The sequence below is a fragment of the Physeter macrocephalus genome, chromosome 14 (genome assembly GCF_002837175.3).
Source record: "Physeter macrocephalus isolate SW-GA chromosome 14, ASM283717v5, whole genome shotgun sequence".
Lineage (NCBI taxonomy): Eukaryota > Metazoa > Chordata > Mammalia > Artiodactyla > Physeteridae > Physeter > Physeter macrocephalus.
The window spans coordinates 25,744,500-25,760,017 of NC_041227.1; the positions used below are offsets into that span (position 1 = coordinate 25,744,500).

Sequence of the window (15,518 nt, forward strand, 5' to 3'; positions counted from 1 at the left end):
CTGCAACTCACACACACACACACACACACACACACACACACACACACACACACACACACACACACACACACACACACAAACCCAGAGAGCTCAACTTAATGATTTTAGTGTTTTTCTATGTAAGGGAAGATGCAAGATTTCTGGGTCATTGAAATTCTTCCTTAGATATGCATCTTAACTGTCTAGGGCCTGTATATCCAAAACAGAATGCTTCATGCTGTTTTTCCACCCTGAATTCCACCCAGGGAGCCCTGTCGGTGGTCAGCTTCCGTGGGTTGCAACTAGATCCTTGTAGAGCTGGAATGTCAGACAACATTCTTTGTTTACAGCTTTGAGTGAGACTCTGGAGCCAGCTGCCTGGACTTGAACACAGCTCTGCCTCTTAACTAACTGGATGATTTTGGACAACTGAGTTTGCCTCTCTGCCTCATCTCCCCCCTCTGTAAATAGAGGGCGATGATAGTATCGACCTCATGGTTTGTAATGAGATGCAGTGGGTTAATGAGTATGTGTTGTCTCAGTGCTGTTATTGCTATGGTGCAACGCCAGGTTTAGTGACAGTTATTTTTTTCTAATTTGCATGAAAATTAACATATGACTATTACAATTAATAAAGGAAAAAAAGTTCCCCATGAGGTACCACCTGAAATACTGGTGGCACATGCACCATTTTGGAAAGAGATGTTGATTGGGCCAATCACCTCCTTTTACCGATGGGAAAAGGGGTAGGGTCTGCAGGGGTGTAGGGGCTCTGCTGAGGCTGGTGATGGGATTTGGAGCGGGTCCCCTGCAGCACTTGGCTCCGCCTACCTCTTCTCATGACGCTAATCTCGGTTCTGCTCAATTCACATGGTCAGCCTTTAACTCCTTGTCTCTCTTCTAGAACCCACAGGGGCAGCCCTGTGCTACGCCCCACCCAGGAAGCTCCTCTCCAGGTTCCCACATACAGAACTGACTCTCCAGTTCCAGACTCCTTTCCTCCTTCCTCCTTGGAGGGAACCCAATCCTCGGGCTGCCACCTCTTCCTCTCTGGGAGGCAGAATGCAGAATGCAGCCCGACTTGATTTCAGTCCCACTTCACCACCTCCTGTCTGGGAGCCTTAGGTGAGTCACTAAGCTCCATTTTCTCACCTGCGAAGCTGGCCCACTAACAGCCCAGGACAGGCCTGGTTCTGGGCATGCCCAGAGGACCCATGGAGAGAGGGCAAAATTCTGCCTTCGCCTGTGCAGTGCTCCCTGCCTGGGGTGCCATGCCCCTCCCGTCCATATCCCAGATTTCTGCAGGACCCCACCCCCCAGGAAACCTCCTCTGGCTGCCCAGCCCTGGGACCCAGGACCCTCCATTTAGGGTTTTCCTGGTGTGGGTGTATGCTGGTACATTTCCCGGGGAGACTGAAGCCCCTGGAGGGCAGGGGCTGCTTTGGAATCTGGCATTTTGACAGCAGAAGAGCTTTTACAGATGACCTAGATTTGTAAACTGGTAACTCACTGGCCGCAGGCGAGCAGCAGATGTATTATTCTGATGTGTGGCATGTTGTAAATAATTAGTTACTGAAATCCACGAGTCAGGAAGGAGGTGGCATACCAAACTCAGGATTTCTGGCTTCTCGGGAATATTCTGGGAGACCACACCAGGACAACGTGCCCACATGGCAACAATCACCCTTGGCCCTCTGGGCCACTCCAGGCCCGGTAGACACTGCAACCCCTGATCAAGCCTAGCCCTTATTTTTGAGAGCAAGATGTGGCTTTCCCAGGATCCCCTACTAGTTGGGGGCAAAGTGGGGGCTGGGATCCAACCTTGGGCTTCTCAGTCCTGGACTCTGGGCACTGACTCCAGCCACCTGGAGGCAGACGCCTGGGCTCAAATCGCAGCTTCAATCCTGCGCAAACAACTTAACCTCTGCTATCTGATTCCTCTTGTGCAAAATGGGAGGGTCCCAGTACCAACATCAGAATTGTTAGAACCATGAACTTGCAAAATGCTAGCATGATGCCTGACACATAGTAAGTGCTCAATAAACGTGAACGATCATGATTACGATTTCAGCAAACATGTCAATTGCATTTAAAAACACACAATTTTCCTGAGCACACTTCTAGATACCACAACACACATAATTCCTGATGGCAAAATTTTGTCATCACTTCCCCCTAAATGATCAACCAGGGATTATTAGGCTCCTACTTTGTGCCCGGTGCTGTGAGGGATGCAAGCAGAAAAGTCACAGGGGCTATGCCCAGAGAAAAGTGTGAGGAAGAGGTGTGTGGGCTGCAGGACCCAGATGCATCATGGGCCAAAGCAGGCAGCGTTGCAGGTAGAGGGGAGGGTGCAGTGGCTGGGACTGGATGGAAAGGCAGGGTTTCCCACCTGCTGGGAAAACTAGTAAAGTAGTCTTGTTCAGGCTTCAGAGGCAGAAGTAGGCCTCTGACTGACTTGTGACCCTGCCTGGACTGCACTGTGAGCCTGTTTACACACTTAACAATTGTTACTAACTAGTCAAGCAGCACTTACCATAAGAAAGGGAGTGGGTCTTGGAATTTCTTGAGCCCCGGGGGACCCGGCCAGTCCCCTGCGGTCTGGAAAATCTTGTGACTCACATAGTGAAACCAACAGCATTGTTACAATTGAACCAGAGCTGCATTTTTGCACGCAAACAGATGATATCAGTTTGCGGCCTGGAATTATAAACGGAAGCCCCCAGAACTACAATTTGAAGTCTCACCCTTGGGGTGGACGCACTGCCCGGGACCCTTCCCAACTGGGACTTCAGATTGCTGTTACTCGGGACTTCCCAGCTGCTGTTTGAATCTGGATGAAGGTGTCGGCCCAATCTGGTGATGTATACTCGGTTATATCTCTCTAATACTTTTATTCATCCCCTTCTAATGACTGTATATTGAAATTATGTTAAATGATCTTCTATTAAAGAAATTAATTAAATGTGTTCAGTTGTGTGAGACGAGTGGTTATTTTGCCAGAGAATCCAACGAACCTTGAAACTGAAAGCAGGCTTTCGGCAATACACCACCCTACCTTAGCCAAGGCAGGTAACTCAATGGCTGCAAAACAGGGGCTGTCCCGCCCTGGAGGATCAGTGGAGTAGAGGAGGGAGAGGACCTTTTTCAAAAGCCAGCAATTCATTGTAGCTTCTCGGCTGCCCAAAGTACTGTCCAAGTAGACCCAGAAATAGGTGCTGCCTGCCCACTCCCACCTGAGACCAGGATCTGGTATAAAGCAGGCAGAATCCCACTGGAAAAAAGCTGACCCACGTCAGTTAAAGTAGAGTTCTGCCTAGGATTGGTGAAACAATACAGAAGGAAAGAAAAGATAGAGCATTGTATGATATTCCAAGGCTGAGGTTACTAGCTGTTTCCCACTGGCCACTCTTCCTTCTTCCTTAGTTATTAATGAGACCAGATTTTTGGTTGGGTAAATGGCCACTGAGCTAAAGGACTACATTTCCCAGCTTCCCTTGTAGCTGGACATGACCATCCAATCAAGACCAGGCCAATGAAGTTGGAAGCGACTTTGGAAGTCTCCTTAAAGGGAGTGTGCCCTTCTTTTCTTCCTTATCCTGCTGTCTAGAATTCAGATGTGATAGCCAGAACGCCAGCAGCCATTTTGCACAATGGGAGATGACATGGGGGCTAGATGGAGACTAGACGCCCTCAGGACTTTGTGGCCCAGAACTGCCACACAGCCCTGTTCTGTCTGCCGTTGGACCATTTTGCTTGTTTAATGTTGTTAAGGTATAAATAAGCTTCTATCTTGCTGAAGCCACTCTTATTTTATAAATAGCAAAGCACTGGCCAAGTGCACGGAGATATATGTTCAAGGATGTATACTGATCAGTGATAGTGAAATGCAGCAGGACCCTACTACGGTCCTTGCCCCCCATGTCCTCCACCTGCCTTTTGTCTGTGGAAAAACTTTAGCCAAAGAATAAGTTTAATCAGAGAGGTGAGAAAATGCAGAAACAAAGGAAAACAGTCCAACAAAACTAAATAATAATAGTTTAGTCATTAAGCATAGTCAAGGACCTTTAGTTCCTTCTCAAAGGGCTATAGATAATATTCTGAGCCATATTCTATGAGCAGTCTTATAGATAGTGAAACCCCCACCCCCACCAGGTGGAGAAGTTAACTGCATGATGATCAGGATGTAGCCATGACATAAGCTGCCACAATTCCGAGAACTGGCCTCAAGAAATGGAAACCAACCAACCCTGGAACTAAAGATTAATTGTACTTAATCAGGATGACACTGGTCAGACCACTGGTGATCAATTTCAAGATGACTGTCAGAGCTGACTATGCTGTTTCTGCATGTAGCCCCCTCCCTCTGTCTGTAAAAGCTCTTTTCCCGGGATTGTCGGGCGGAGGTGGGGGAGACGTTGGCCTTTGGACAGGCATCTGCCCTCCACCCCTACCACCCGGGTTGCTGGCATCCAAAATAAAGCAAACTTTCCTTTCCACCAACCTTGCCTCTTTATTGGCTTTTGAGCTGCGAGCAGCCGGACCCCACTTCTGGTTACAATAGTAGCCAAAAACTAATGAGTACATTTATCTCATTTACTATCAAAGCCCCGCCTCAGAAACTCAGGTCCTGCCACAACTAGGATCTGATCAAAAACCAAAATCAAACAAAATTAGCTGTTGAGACACACCTGAAAGAGATACCAAAAGGAAAAGGTTAGGAGTAAATGTGGGGGCAAAGGTCTTCCAGAAAAATGCAGGGCGGGGGGAGAGAGAGAGGGAGAGGTAGCTCTCAATATGGAATTTGATGGCAAAAGTCAAAAGTAGGAACTGAGACCCAGAGTCATTTCATACTGATAAAGAAAAATTCATAATGGAGTCAAAACAGTAGTGCATATCTATATTCTGAATAACATTCCTCAGAAGCCTCAGAAATGCTGGGAGAAAAGGACAGAAGCACAGTAAATGGTGGGGTTTTGACTCATTGTTCCAGGCCTTGAAAGAAGAAGAAGGTAAAAAATAAACAAGGATATAGAAGAGGCAATAAATGAGATGCAATAAATGATATGATAGGCATATGCCTATGTCTATTAAGGAATAAGTAAATAATTAAAGGGAGGAAGCACATTTGCAGAAGATGGTTACCTTTTATCACTTGAACAGCTATTCAACTATGAGGTCAGCAAGGTGGCCAGTTACACATTTACAAATACGTAGTTTTCCTGAATAGAACCAGTTAGAAAATAAGACTTCTATTGGGTAGTCCTTTAGGAAAAATAAATAAAGCTGGACCTCTCCCTTACCTCTTACTCAGCCCCCACCCCTACCAAAAAAAAAATATCAGTCAGTTTTAGCTGGATCAAATGTTTAAATATTTTTTCAATTAAAAAAAAATCATAAAAATACCCCAAAGAACATATAGGCAGAGGGAACAGCTTGTGCAAAGGTCCCGGGGCAGGAATGAGCCTAGGCCCGTGTGGCTGGAACAGTGGGCTTAATGGGGAGAAGAGGGCAGACAGGGGAGATAAGGAACCTGACTTTCATTTATGTGCAATGGGTCCCATGCACTGAGAGCCTAAATCCCCACGGCCCACAGAGCTTTCTCTGGGTCCTTAGGAAGGTGCCACCACAGCTGCGAGGGAACTGATTTGGCTCTGCTAGTCTCTGTTTCTTCATCTGGAAAAAAGTCACCGTGGTGTATGGTCCAGCATGACCCATCTCCTTTATGGTTGCCCTGCCTTGGCTTACTCCCAGCCAGCCACACCAAGTGCCATGTGCTCCTGGACCCCGGCGACACAGCCATCAATGGCAGTGGATGGGGGACGTCCTAGGCAGAGGGACTTGCCTGTGCAGAGGCCTCGTTTCTTCAGAGATCAAAGGAGTGGCTCAGAGTGTGTTGGGGTTATTGTTTAAAAGTGCACATCTCTGTTATCTGTTTTTTCTACAGTGACCTTGCAGTTCTTGTTCATTCATTTATCCAGTATTTATTGGATACGTGGTGTGTGCTGGACACAATCTCTGCTCTCAGGAAAGTGTGGGAAGAAACAGTCACTAAGCAAAGTAGGAACACAGAACAAGTCAGCTGGTGATAGGGCTGTGGAGGGAAGAAGTTGGCGGGGGGAGCAGGCAATCGGGAAGGGTGGCTGCAATCGTAAATGGGGTTGTCAGAGGGAACTTGAAGGAAGCGTGGGAGTGAGCCATGTCAGGGGAAAGAGTGGTGGTGGGGGAGGGCGCAGCAATTGCAAAGGCCCTGGGGCGGGGCCTCACCTGTCGTGTCCCAGCCAGAAACAGGTATTGGTGTTGGAAGAACAGCCAGGAGGCCAGCGTCGCTACAGCAATTCCCATGGGGAGGAATGGGCAGGTCATGTAGGGTCCTGTAGGCAAGAGTCTGGGGGTTTTCTCTGAGCTAAAATGTCCATTGCTGGACAGAGGTGGGACCAGCTCTAATTTTGTTTTTAACAGAATCACGCTGGCTGTTGTGAGGAGAATAATAGGGGGCAGGGTGGAAGCAGGAGTGAAACCTGTTAACCCCTTAGGAAGCTGGTGCAGTTCTCCAGGCAGAAAAGATAAAAACAATAACAGTAACAACAACTACATCAATGGCTGCTAATCTTGCTGCTTGTCTTGCAGGCCTGGCGCTAAGCACTTCACACAGACTATCCATCAAATCCTCTCAACAATCCTGGGACAAGCATTATAATTGTCTCCACTTAAGAGATGAGGAAACTGAGGCTCAGAGAGGGAAAGTCATTTGCCCAAGGTCACACAGCTGGTCATCTGGGAGCTGAGGTTCGAGCCCAGGCATATCTGACTGTGGACCCAGCCCTCTTAACCAGTCTGAGCAGGGCCCTGTGGGTGAGGGGGTTAGGAAGCTGCTGCAGGGGCCAAGCTGAGCAGGATCCGTTTCCACTCACCTCCAGCCTCCCCAGCACTTGGGCTGGCAAAGGGAGAAATGGGGTTCAGGCCCTGGAGAACCTGGGAGAGACTCCAAGACATATCTGTTTCCCGGGCCCCTTCAGTGACTGTGGGAGACCAGAAACCTAAGGCTTTGAGTGAGACACTTGAGATGCTCCCACAACAGATGGGCAAACACACAGGGAAGCCAGAAGGACAGCCTCAGGCAAAGGTGTCTCTTTCCTTCACATTCTTTCATGGAGAGCTGAGTCCCAGGCCCAAGGGAGTGAAGGGAATAGTGGGTGAGGGGCCAGCACACCCTCAATGTGTGGGCTGGGCCATCTCCTCTCCCATCAGGCAGGAAGGGCCTTGTCCAGCCTTGCCCATCAGAGCCCGAGCCTCCAGCCCCGCACTCCGTCCTGCTCTCTGCTTTCTTCCTTTACAGCATCACTGGGCATCAGCTTGGGGACGGAGTTTATCTGTGTCTATCTGTCGAGTGCTGCTCTCTCTCACGTGAGCCCGGCCCTGTCCTCTCTCCCAGTGTCCAGATGGCCACCTGGTTTGCTAAGGCCTGGGCCACCTGATCGAGCCTGCCTCAACCACGTGTGGCAGCCCGGGCAGTGCCAGGCGATGGCATGGGCACTGGCCACACACTGCTCCCAGACAAGGGTCTGAGTCAATGTTGTCCCAGGTTCCAGACTCCTAGTCAGACTAGAGGGGAGGGGATGTGGTCCAGGCAGGACCAAGATGGCTCTGAGTGGACAGAACAGGGAGACAGAGAGGGGCAAAAACAAAAAACCTAGAAGAAGAGATGGAGAGATAAAGACAGAGACTGAGACACAGAGGGACACAAAGAACCAAAAGCTAGAAGCAGAAATGGGCAGGGAGACAGAGGCACAGAGGCAGGGCAAAAGGAGGGGCTGAGATGAACAGGAGGTAGAAGCAGAGGGGAGAGTCTGTGTGTGCTGGAGGCCCGGCCCAGGTACGCCAACGCCCTCATGGCTCACATCCACGTGTATCAAGAGGGCTTCACCTCTCCTCGCCAAAAGCTTGGCGTTACCCTGGGCGGCATCCCACCTCAATGTTCCCATCTCACAGATGTGGGGAAACCAGGCCCAGAGAGGAAGCAGTGCTTGCCCGCACCTTGTCCAATCCCTGGTCAACAAGGCCTGTGCTCACTTGGCTCTGCATCCTCAAGCCAGCTGCTCACCTTCTCTGGGTCTTTGGGTCTCCAAAGGGTCAGAGGATGCCCAGGCTTTTAGGGCTTGGCTGCCAGGGAGGAAGCAAGGAGGTAACGGGGGCCCAGGCAGCCAGGGGGGACTGTGTGTTCTCTTTCTCCCTCTCGCCTCTCCCAGGGCCTGGAAGGACTTCAGGCCTCCCAAGGGGCTGACCTTTGCTGGGCTCCTCTCCCCACAGTGCCCATCCCAACCCTCGGTCTCCGTGCCGGGCTGGTGAGATTCCGGCCCCCACCTGGTAGGAACAGCTGTCCCAATGGTGTGGAGATGCAGCCGGGTAGAGGTCGGCGGGGGGGTGGGGGGGCGCAGTCTTGGCCTGGGGAGGAGGGGTCTGGAGTCCACCCAGCCGGCTCAGGGTGCCCCAACTCCAGCCGGACCTGCGGGCCAGCGGAGGAGGAGACCCTTCTTCCCCGCTATCCCTCGGCCTCCAACCCAGCAGCTGAAATTTCCTTTCCCCACGGCCAGGAGAAAGGCCATGGGCCACCTGCTGTCCCCAGACTAGACTGGCCCCTGGTACTTGCAGCTGTGCACTTACAGGTCTGAGTCGCCCAGCGCGGCTGGCTTACCTGCTGGTCCTGTTCCCAAGTGGCTCTGCATGGGAGGGGCCAGAGGCAGCCGGTTAGTATTAACCTGTCCCCGCCCCAAGGAGGGGGAAAGGCGGGGGCAGGGTGGGCGGGGCTCACCGAGAGCCTAACTGTGTGTCTGAATCAGCCCAAGCAGCCCAATCCAGAGGATCCTGATGATTCAATTTAACAATAAAGGGCTCATTACTCAGTGCTTTAACCCCCAGAAGACAAAAGAGCTGCCCAGGCATTGGTTCCGGCCCCACCTTCGGGCCACCGTAATTCCCTTCGTGCAGGAATGGCGCCCCTTGGAGCGGAAACTCTTTGTTCGAATAGTGGTGCTTAAATAAGTCACTTGGAAAGTGGGGATAATAATAACGCCCTCCTTGTGCAGCAGAAGTCAAAACAGACAGTGTCTGCTGAGCGGACTCTGTGCCAGGCCTGAGCTTGATGTGCATTAACACGTTTAATCTACCACAGGCTTTTAAAAAAATTTTATGTTATTATTATTTATTTATTTTTGGCTGCGTTGGGTCTTCGTTGCTGCACGTGGGCTTTCTATAGTTGCGGTGCGAATTTTATTTTTTGGCTGTGTCAGGTCTTCATTGCAGTGTGTGGGCTTCTCTTTGCTGTGGCTTCTCTTGCTGCGGAGCACAGGCTCTAGGCATGCGGGCTTCAGTAGTTGTGGCACGTGGGCTCAGTAGTTGTGGCTCGCGGGGTCTAGAGCACAGGCTCAGTAGTTGTGGCCCATGGGCTTAGTCGCTCCGCGGCATGTGGGATCTTCCCAGACCAGGGCTCGAACCTGTGTCCCCTGCATTGGCAGGAGGATTCTTAAGCACTGCGCCACCAGGGAAGCCCTACCACAGGCTTTTGGGGACATACAACTACTATCCCCATTTTACGAATGAGGAACCGGAGGCCCAGAGAAGTCAAGAGTCTGGCAGAGCTAGTCTCTGATATCCACTGACAAATACTACTCTGCCAAAGAGTAATAGTTCATATCCAATGAACTATAATAGTCCAATATCCAATTAAATCTGTCAATAATCCTAGGCAGGTGCTACTTTTATTTCCTACTTTGTAGATGGGGAAACTGAGGCTCAGAGAGGTTAAGTGACTCCCTCAAGGTGCTATAGCCGGTAAGTGCAGGTCAGGATTCGAACCCAGACTCAAACTTGTGCACACACGGTGTGAAATGAATCTCACAGGGCCTGGCTCACTGTGTGTTGAGGTCTACGAATAATTCTGGCTTGCTTTTAGTCTTATTCTCTGAGACAGTCATTTACTTGATAAGCAGTCACTCCCCTGGCAAATGCTTGGGGTGAGAGGTGAGCAGACCCCAGGGAAGGAGACCGGGCCCCTCTCTCAGCTGGCAGGGGCTCAGGAAGTGATGAACCCAACACTTTGGGTCGTGGGGACACAAGAATTTGCTCATCCTCTACCAGGATGCAGCCGTGAGGCTGCTGCCCCCCCAGATCTCTCCTTCCCAGTGATGCCCCCTCCCGACTCTCAGGAAGTTCTGTCTAAGGTGTGACCCACATCCATCTCATGGGTGCTCCTTATATCATTTTTATTTTTAACTTAAAAATATATCTTTGGGGAATTCCCTGGCGGTCCAGCGGTTAGGGCTCCGAGCTTCCACTGCAGGGGGTGCGTGTTCGATCCCTGGTTGGGGAACTAAGATCCCGCATGCCAGTGGCGCGGCAAAAAAAAAAAAAACCAAAACAACAACTATATCTATCTATCTATATATCTTTATTGTCAACCTTCAAAGACTCCCCCGTTGCTCACCAAACAAAGAGAAATGCCCAAGCCTCGCATTTACATCCTTTCTCAGCTGGGACCAATAAATCTTGACAACTTTATATCACTTCCTCTTTCTTATATGTAGCCTTTGCTACTTACAACCAGAACTGCTCACAATTCTCTAAGTGTTTACAGTACTTTTAAGCCACCAAAATTTCCGTACTGATCCTTCTATTAGAATATCCGTTCTGCTCCATCTTTTTCTGCCACAATCCTACACGTTTCAAAGCCAATCTCAAATACCACCTCCTCCAAAGAAACCTTTCTTGACATCTGTGTCTAATATAACCAGTATACCCTGGGAATTTAGTGTTTGTTGCATATGTGAATGAATGAACCCCAGCCAAAATGTTCCCCCCTTTCTTGTCCTCTCCAGATATTTGTATAGTATTTGTTGTTTAATTAATAGACATTAATTAATTAATTAAAAGTTGTTAGCAGTTTTAGGTTTATGGGAAAACATTCTTTATACAGTGGGGCACATCATCCACATCATTCTGAAGCTTGCTTTTTCCCCTTAATATCTTAGAGATCTTTCTACATTCCCAGCAGTGAGACCTTCATTCATTGGCTTCATTCATTCAACAAACTTTTATTAAGTGGCAGTTGTATGTCAGGCACTGTGAGAGAAGCTTAGGATATAAAAGTGAACAAAATAGACAAAGCTGTTGTCCTTGGAGAGCTGATATTCTTTCTGGTGGAGCAAGATGGACAATAAATGGTAAAGAATAAGGAAATTATTCAGTACGTTAGAGGATATGCTCTGTAGAAAAAAGAGAGAGCAGGGTGAGGGGAATGTGGAGTGGGGAAGGACCCAGCGGAGGCAGGTTGCTGAGTGCAGGGAGCCTGTAGAGCCACTTTGAGGGAGTCCCAGGCCGGGAACGGCAGGACCTAGCAGTGTTCCATCACCCAAAAGCACAGGGATGAATTTAGCCTGCCCCCATTGCTGGGTGCCTGTCATTTGCCATCAAGAACAACGCAGCAACAAATACCGTGGCAATCTGTCTTTTTGCCCAGGTGTGAAATACCTGTAGAATCAATCGCTGGCCGTGAACTACAACATACTTGAAAGCGATCACCCAGTTGCTCTCCAAGGACGCTGCATCAGGACCATGAGTCCTCCACAAAGCGCTGCCCCGGGCGCTCTCAAACAGGTAGACTCTTCTGGCCGGTCAGGAGGCCGCTCACATTCCACCAGGAGGGTTTCCAGGGCAGACATCAGCTGATCCGTGGCGGGTCCCCCAGGGCAGGCACCCGAGGTTCACTCGCAGTTGCGGAGGTGTGCAGCGCTTTCTGAATGGGTTGACGGGCAATTGGATTAGGGGCTGAAGGCGCCACTGCCGTTACACAGAGAAGCCACCAGGGGGCGCAGGAAGCCCCAAACTCCGGGGAGATGGACCTTGCAAAGGGCGTCTGGACTCTTAGAACCTTCTCACTGGGGTTGTGTGGGGCCTAAGTGCCAAGGTGAGAAAAGGTGGAAGGTGGGAGGAAGGAGGAAAGAGAGCAGGGGAAAAAAGAGGATTAGGGAAAGGGGCTTCCAAGGGCGCCTCCAGACCAGTTTCAGGACTTGTTTGCTCTCTGATCAGGGCTCGCAGCATGGTGCAGACCCCACCAAAGGGAATACAATCTCATATCCATGAATTGAATTCAAGAGTCCAGAACAGACTGGAGAAAAAATTCACAAGATAAATATGTACAGGATGATGATTCCATTTGTGTAAAAAAATTATATTCTCCACAAATAAAAGCTACATATTCTTTAGGGCTGCGTGTGTGTTTACCACATATAAGTCTATAGGAAAAAATCTGGAAAGATGAATTTCAAATTGACAACAGTGGTTGCCTTTGGGACTGTGTGTGTGGAGGGGGTCAGGGAATAGGAAGTGGAATGAAGAGGACTTTAGACTTAAATGAAATATTTTACTTTTCTAGGAGTCTATAACCCTGTTAGTTGTGTAACCTAAAATTAAAAATTGCTGAAAAAAAAGAAAAAAATGAAGAAAAAGAAATAAAAGAAACATCAAATGCCATTCTAGTGTCGCATCAATAGAAGTCTTACACGCAGCTCAAGGGGGGTGACAGCCTCCTCTGCTCTGCTGAGAGCATACCTAGGACCTCCTTTCCGCTCCTTGGCTCTGTCCTGTGTGAAGAACAATGACAGCTCAAGGCACGCCAAGAGTTGAAGTGGGGGGAATTGTGGTGCCACCTGAATGGGGTGTGCAGATGGGGGAGCACCCCCCTTACCCAAGTTGGAAAAACTGGGCTGGAATGGGAACAACTTTCAGATGTGTATGTGGCAAATGGGCGCCTGCTGACAGACCTCTGCTGGGCGCCCTGGGGCAGGATTCCAGGGGTGAAGCGTGGTGGAAATTCCAGCCCAGATGGGGTAGAGATTTCCCATCTAGCTAAGTAGGGAAGGTGTGGGCTAATCTGGGGATTTGGAATGTATGCAAGGTGAGGCAGCAAGATGCTTCCTAGGAATGTAGGAATGCCAGGGAAGGACTCCCATCATCCTTTGGGAGGTTGTGGGGGATTTTGTGAAATGCCCACTCAGCTCTGGAAAACAACAGCTGGGAGGCCAGAAGGAGCAGCCACTGAGATGGAGATCAGACCTCAACCGTAGGTGGGCCTCAGTATCTTCATCTGTAAAATGGGTGAGGGCTGGGGTATGGTCTCTGATTTTTTTCCAGTCAAGGATGTTCCAGGGTTTGTACTCTTCCTTACGGCCCTCAACCTGAGGATTTGCAGTTCCAATCATTGGCCACCAGAGGTCGCCTTCGGACAGGCTTGAAAAAGAAAAAAGCCAGCCTGGTCTGAAGAGGAACCTGAGGCTGGGAGTCTCTTTCTTCCTTTATCTCTCTTTTACGTGACTATTGATTGAGATTAACTCTGTCCCTGCACCGGGGATACAGCAAGGAACACGGTCTCTGAAATGGAGCTGCTCTCTCCTCTCCCGACTCCCGTTTTTCTCGCACACCCCACATCTAAGCGGGCCACTCTGTACCCTTCCACTGCCACCACCCTGTCCAGCCTCCTTCATGTCCTGCCTGGACTTCTGCGGTCATCTCTTCACTGGCCATCCTACTTCTCGCCCTTCTGCCCTTCACAACACGACTCAGAGCCCGTCCTGCCTCTGCTCAGAGCCCTCCCAGCCCTGCTGGGTTCCTCCCCATGGATCGGCCCTGTGGGGCTCTGCTCCCATCACACTGAGCACGGCTTCCTCCCTCCCCCCTCCCTATCCTCTCCAGCCACACTGGCCTCCCTGCTGTCTCTCACGTGGCAAACTCGTGCCCTGCCTCAGGGCCTTTGCCCTTGCTTTTCCCTCTACCTGGGGCTCTTTCTCCAGGCAACCCCGTGGCCCCTCCCTCACTTTATTAAGGTCTCTGCTCAAACTCACCCTTCAGAGGTGACCCCTTATTAAAAGAGCCTGGTCGCCGACTCTGTCTCCCTGCACATGCCGCTCCCGTTTTCTTCACCGTGCCCTTGATGCTGTGTTACGTGTTCTCTCATGTACCTTGTTTGGTGTCCTACTCCCACCAGCATCAGCTCGACAAGGGTGGGGACCATGTCTGATCTGTTCCTGGCTGAGGCCCTGGTACCTAGTTTGTGCCTGGCACACACATAAGCTCAGGAAATATTTGTTGACTGATGAGTGACGGGGGAGACCTTGAGAAGGGACAGCTGGGCGTGAGGGTAAGAGTGACTTTCAGGTCCCTGGGTGAGTGACAGGTGGAGGGGAGCTGGGCTGCACTGATGGAGGGGGGATCCTCTCCTGTTGGCAGGCACCGCCCCGTCATCTCAACCTCCTCACACTTCTGTCCCCCACCCTCCCGCAATGCCCCTGACTTGCTGGGGGCCAGAGGCAGGCTTCTGACCCTTTTGGCGCCACAGGCCTTCTCTTCACCTCTTCCCTCTGCAGGACTGTGTGTCCTGGGTCCTCAGGAAGCACCAAGGCCCTGGAGACAGGGCATCTGGGTCAGGCCTGGGCCTGTTTCCCCATCTGTCTAGTGAGGTAGCCAGTGAGAGGCAGATGCCCAGGCCCAGGTCCAAAGCGGGGGGATGGGCTGATGTGAAGGGGCTGTGCCCTCTCCGCCTCCCCACTCCAGACACTGGCAGTGTAGCCGGGCCCCTCGAGGACAGCTAAGCTGTTGGCTTCCTGCCTGGCTCCAAACCTGAGAGCAGATATACCTGGGAGGGGACAGTCAGTGGCAAGGGCTGCGGAGCTGCTCAGAGCACCAGAAGCCAGCCCTGAGGGGAGAATCAGGGGGTCCCAGGGGAAGGAGCCCCAAGCTTCTGGTTTTCCCAACCCAGAATGTTCTTCCCACCTTGCCCAGGCTTCCTTCACTCTCATGGCATGTTCACAATTTCGGCCACGCCCAGAGTCTGCCATAATGATTGTTTCTTAACGTTTTTTCTTTAAATCAACTGGCTAAGATTGAATTCAAATAATTTTAGACACACAGAAAAATACAGAATGACATTATGAACTACATACCCAATACCCAAATTTAACATTGGCATTTTCCATATTTGCTTCATCTATTTCTTTCTGAAATATCTTAATGTGAATTATAGATAGCATCAATTTTTGTCCCCAAATACTTTAGTTTGCATGTCCAAAAAGTAAGGCTATTTCCAGGACCACTGTTTCACTTAATAATATCAACATTTCTCTGATATCTAGTATTTAGTCCACAACTGACTTCCTTAATTTTCTCCAAAACGTGTTTTACAGTTGACCATGGATTCATTGTAAAAGGAAACTTGACACACAAAATGAAAAGCAAGTATCTTCTGTTATGAATAGAATGTACCTCTGGAAATGGAGACAGTGTTTCAGGCTGATGCAGTGCCCAAGCTGCAGCTGAGGCCTGCTCTCTACTTGTTATGCAGGAGACTAGTGGGCACTGGTGTTAAACACAGAGCAGCAGAGAAGACTTTCTCACTGATGTAAGGAGACTTGAAAAGGACTCAGAAAGGGAATCACCTTTTCCACACTGGGGTCAGAGTTATTTAATGCGGGACTGGTCTGCAGGGGCGG

General features: G+C 50.1%; 1 protein-coding gene across 4 annotated transcripts in view; it reads right to left on the bottom strand.

Annotated features, from left to right (window-relative positions):
- SLC52A3 (solute carrier family 52 member 3) overlaps positions 1-8,697 on the bottom strand; it is a 19,169-nt gene extending 10,472 nt beyond the window's left edge. For 2 of the 4 annotated variants that reach the window (XM_007124231.3, XM_055090368.1), the window contains exon 1: positions 2,516-2,623. The gene's annotated coding sequence lies outside the window, so the exon portion shown is untranslated. Of the gene's footprint in view, positions 1-2,515; positions 2,624-8,643 lie in introns of those variants that run through there. The other 2 variants (XM_024128489.2, XM_007124230.3) reach the window with 2 other exon arrangements.
- Between the last annotated feature and the right edge of the window lie 6,821 nt (positions 8,698-15,518).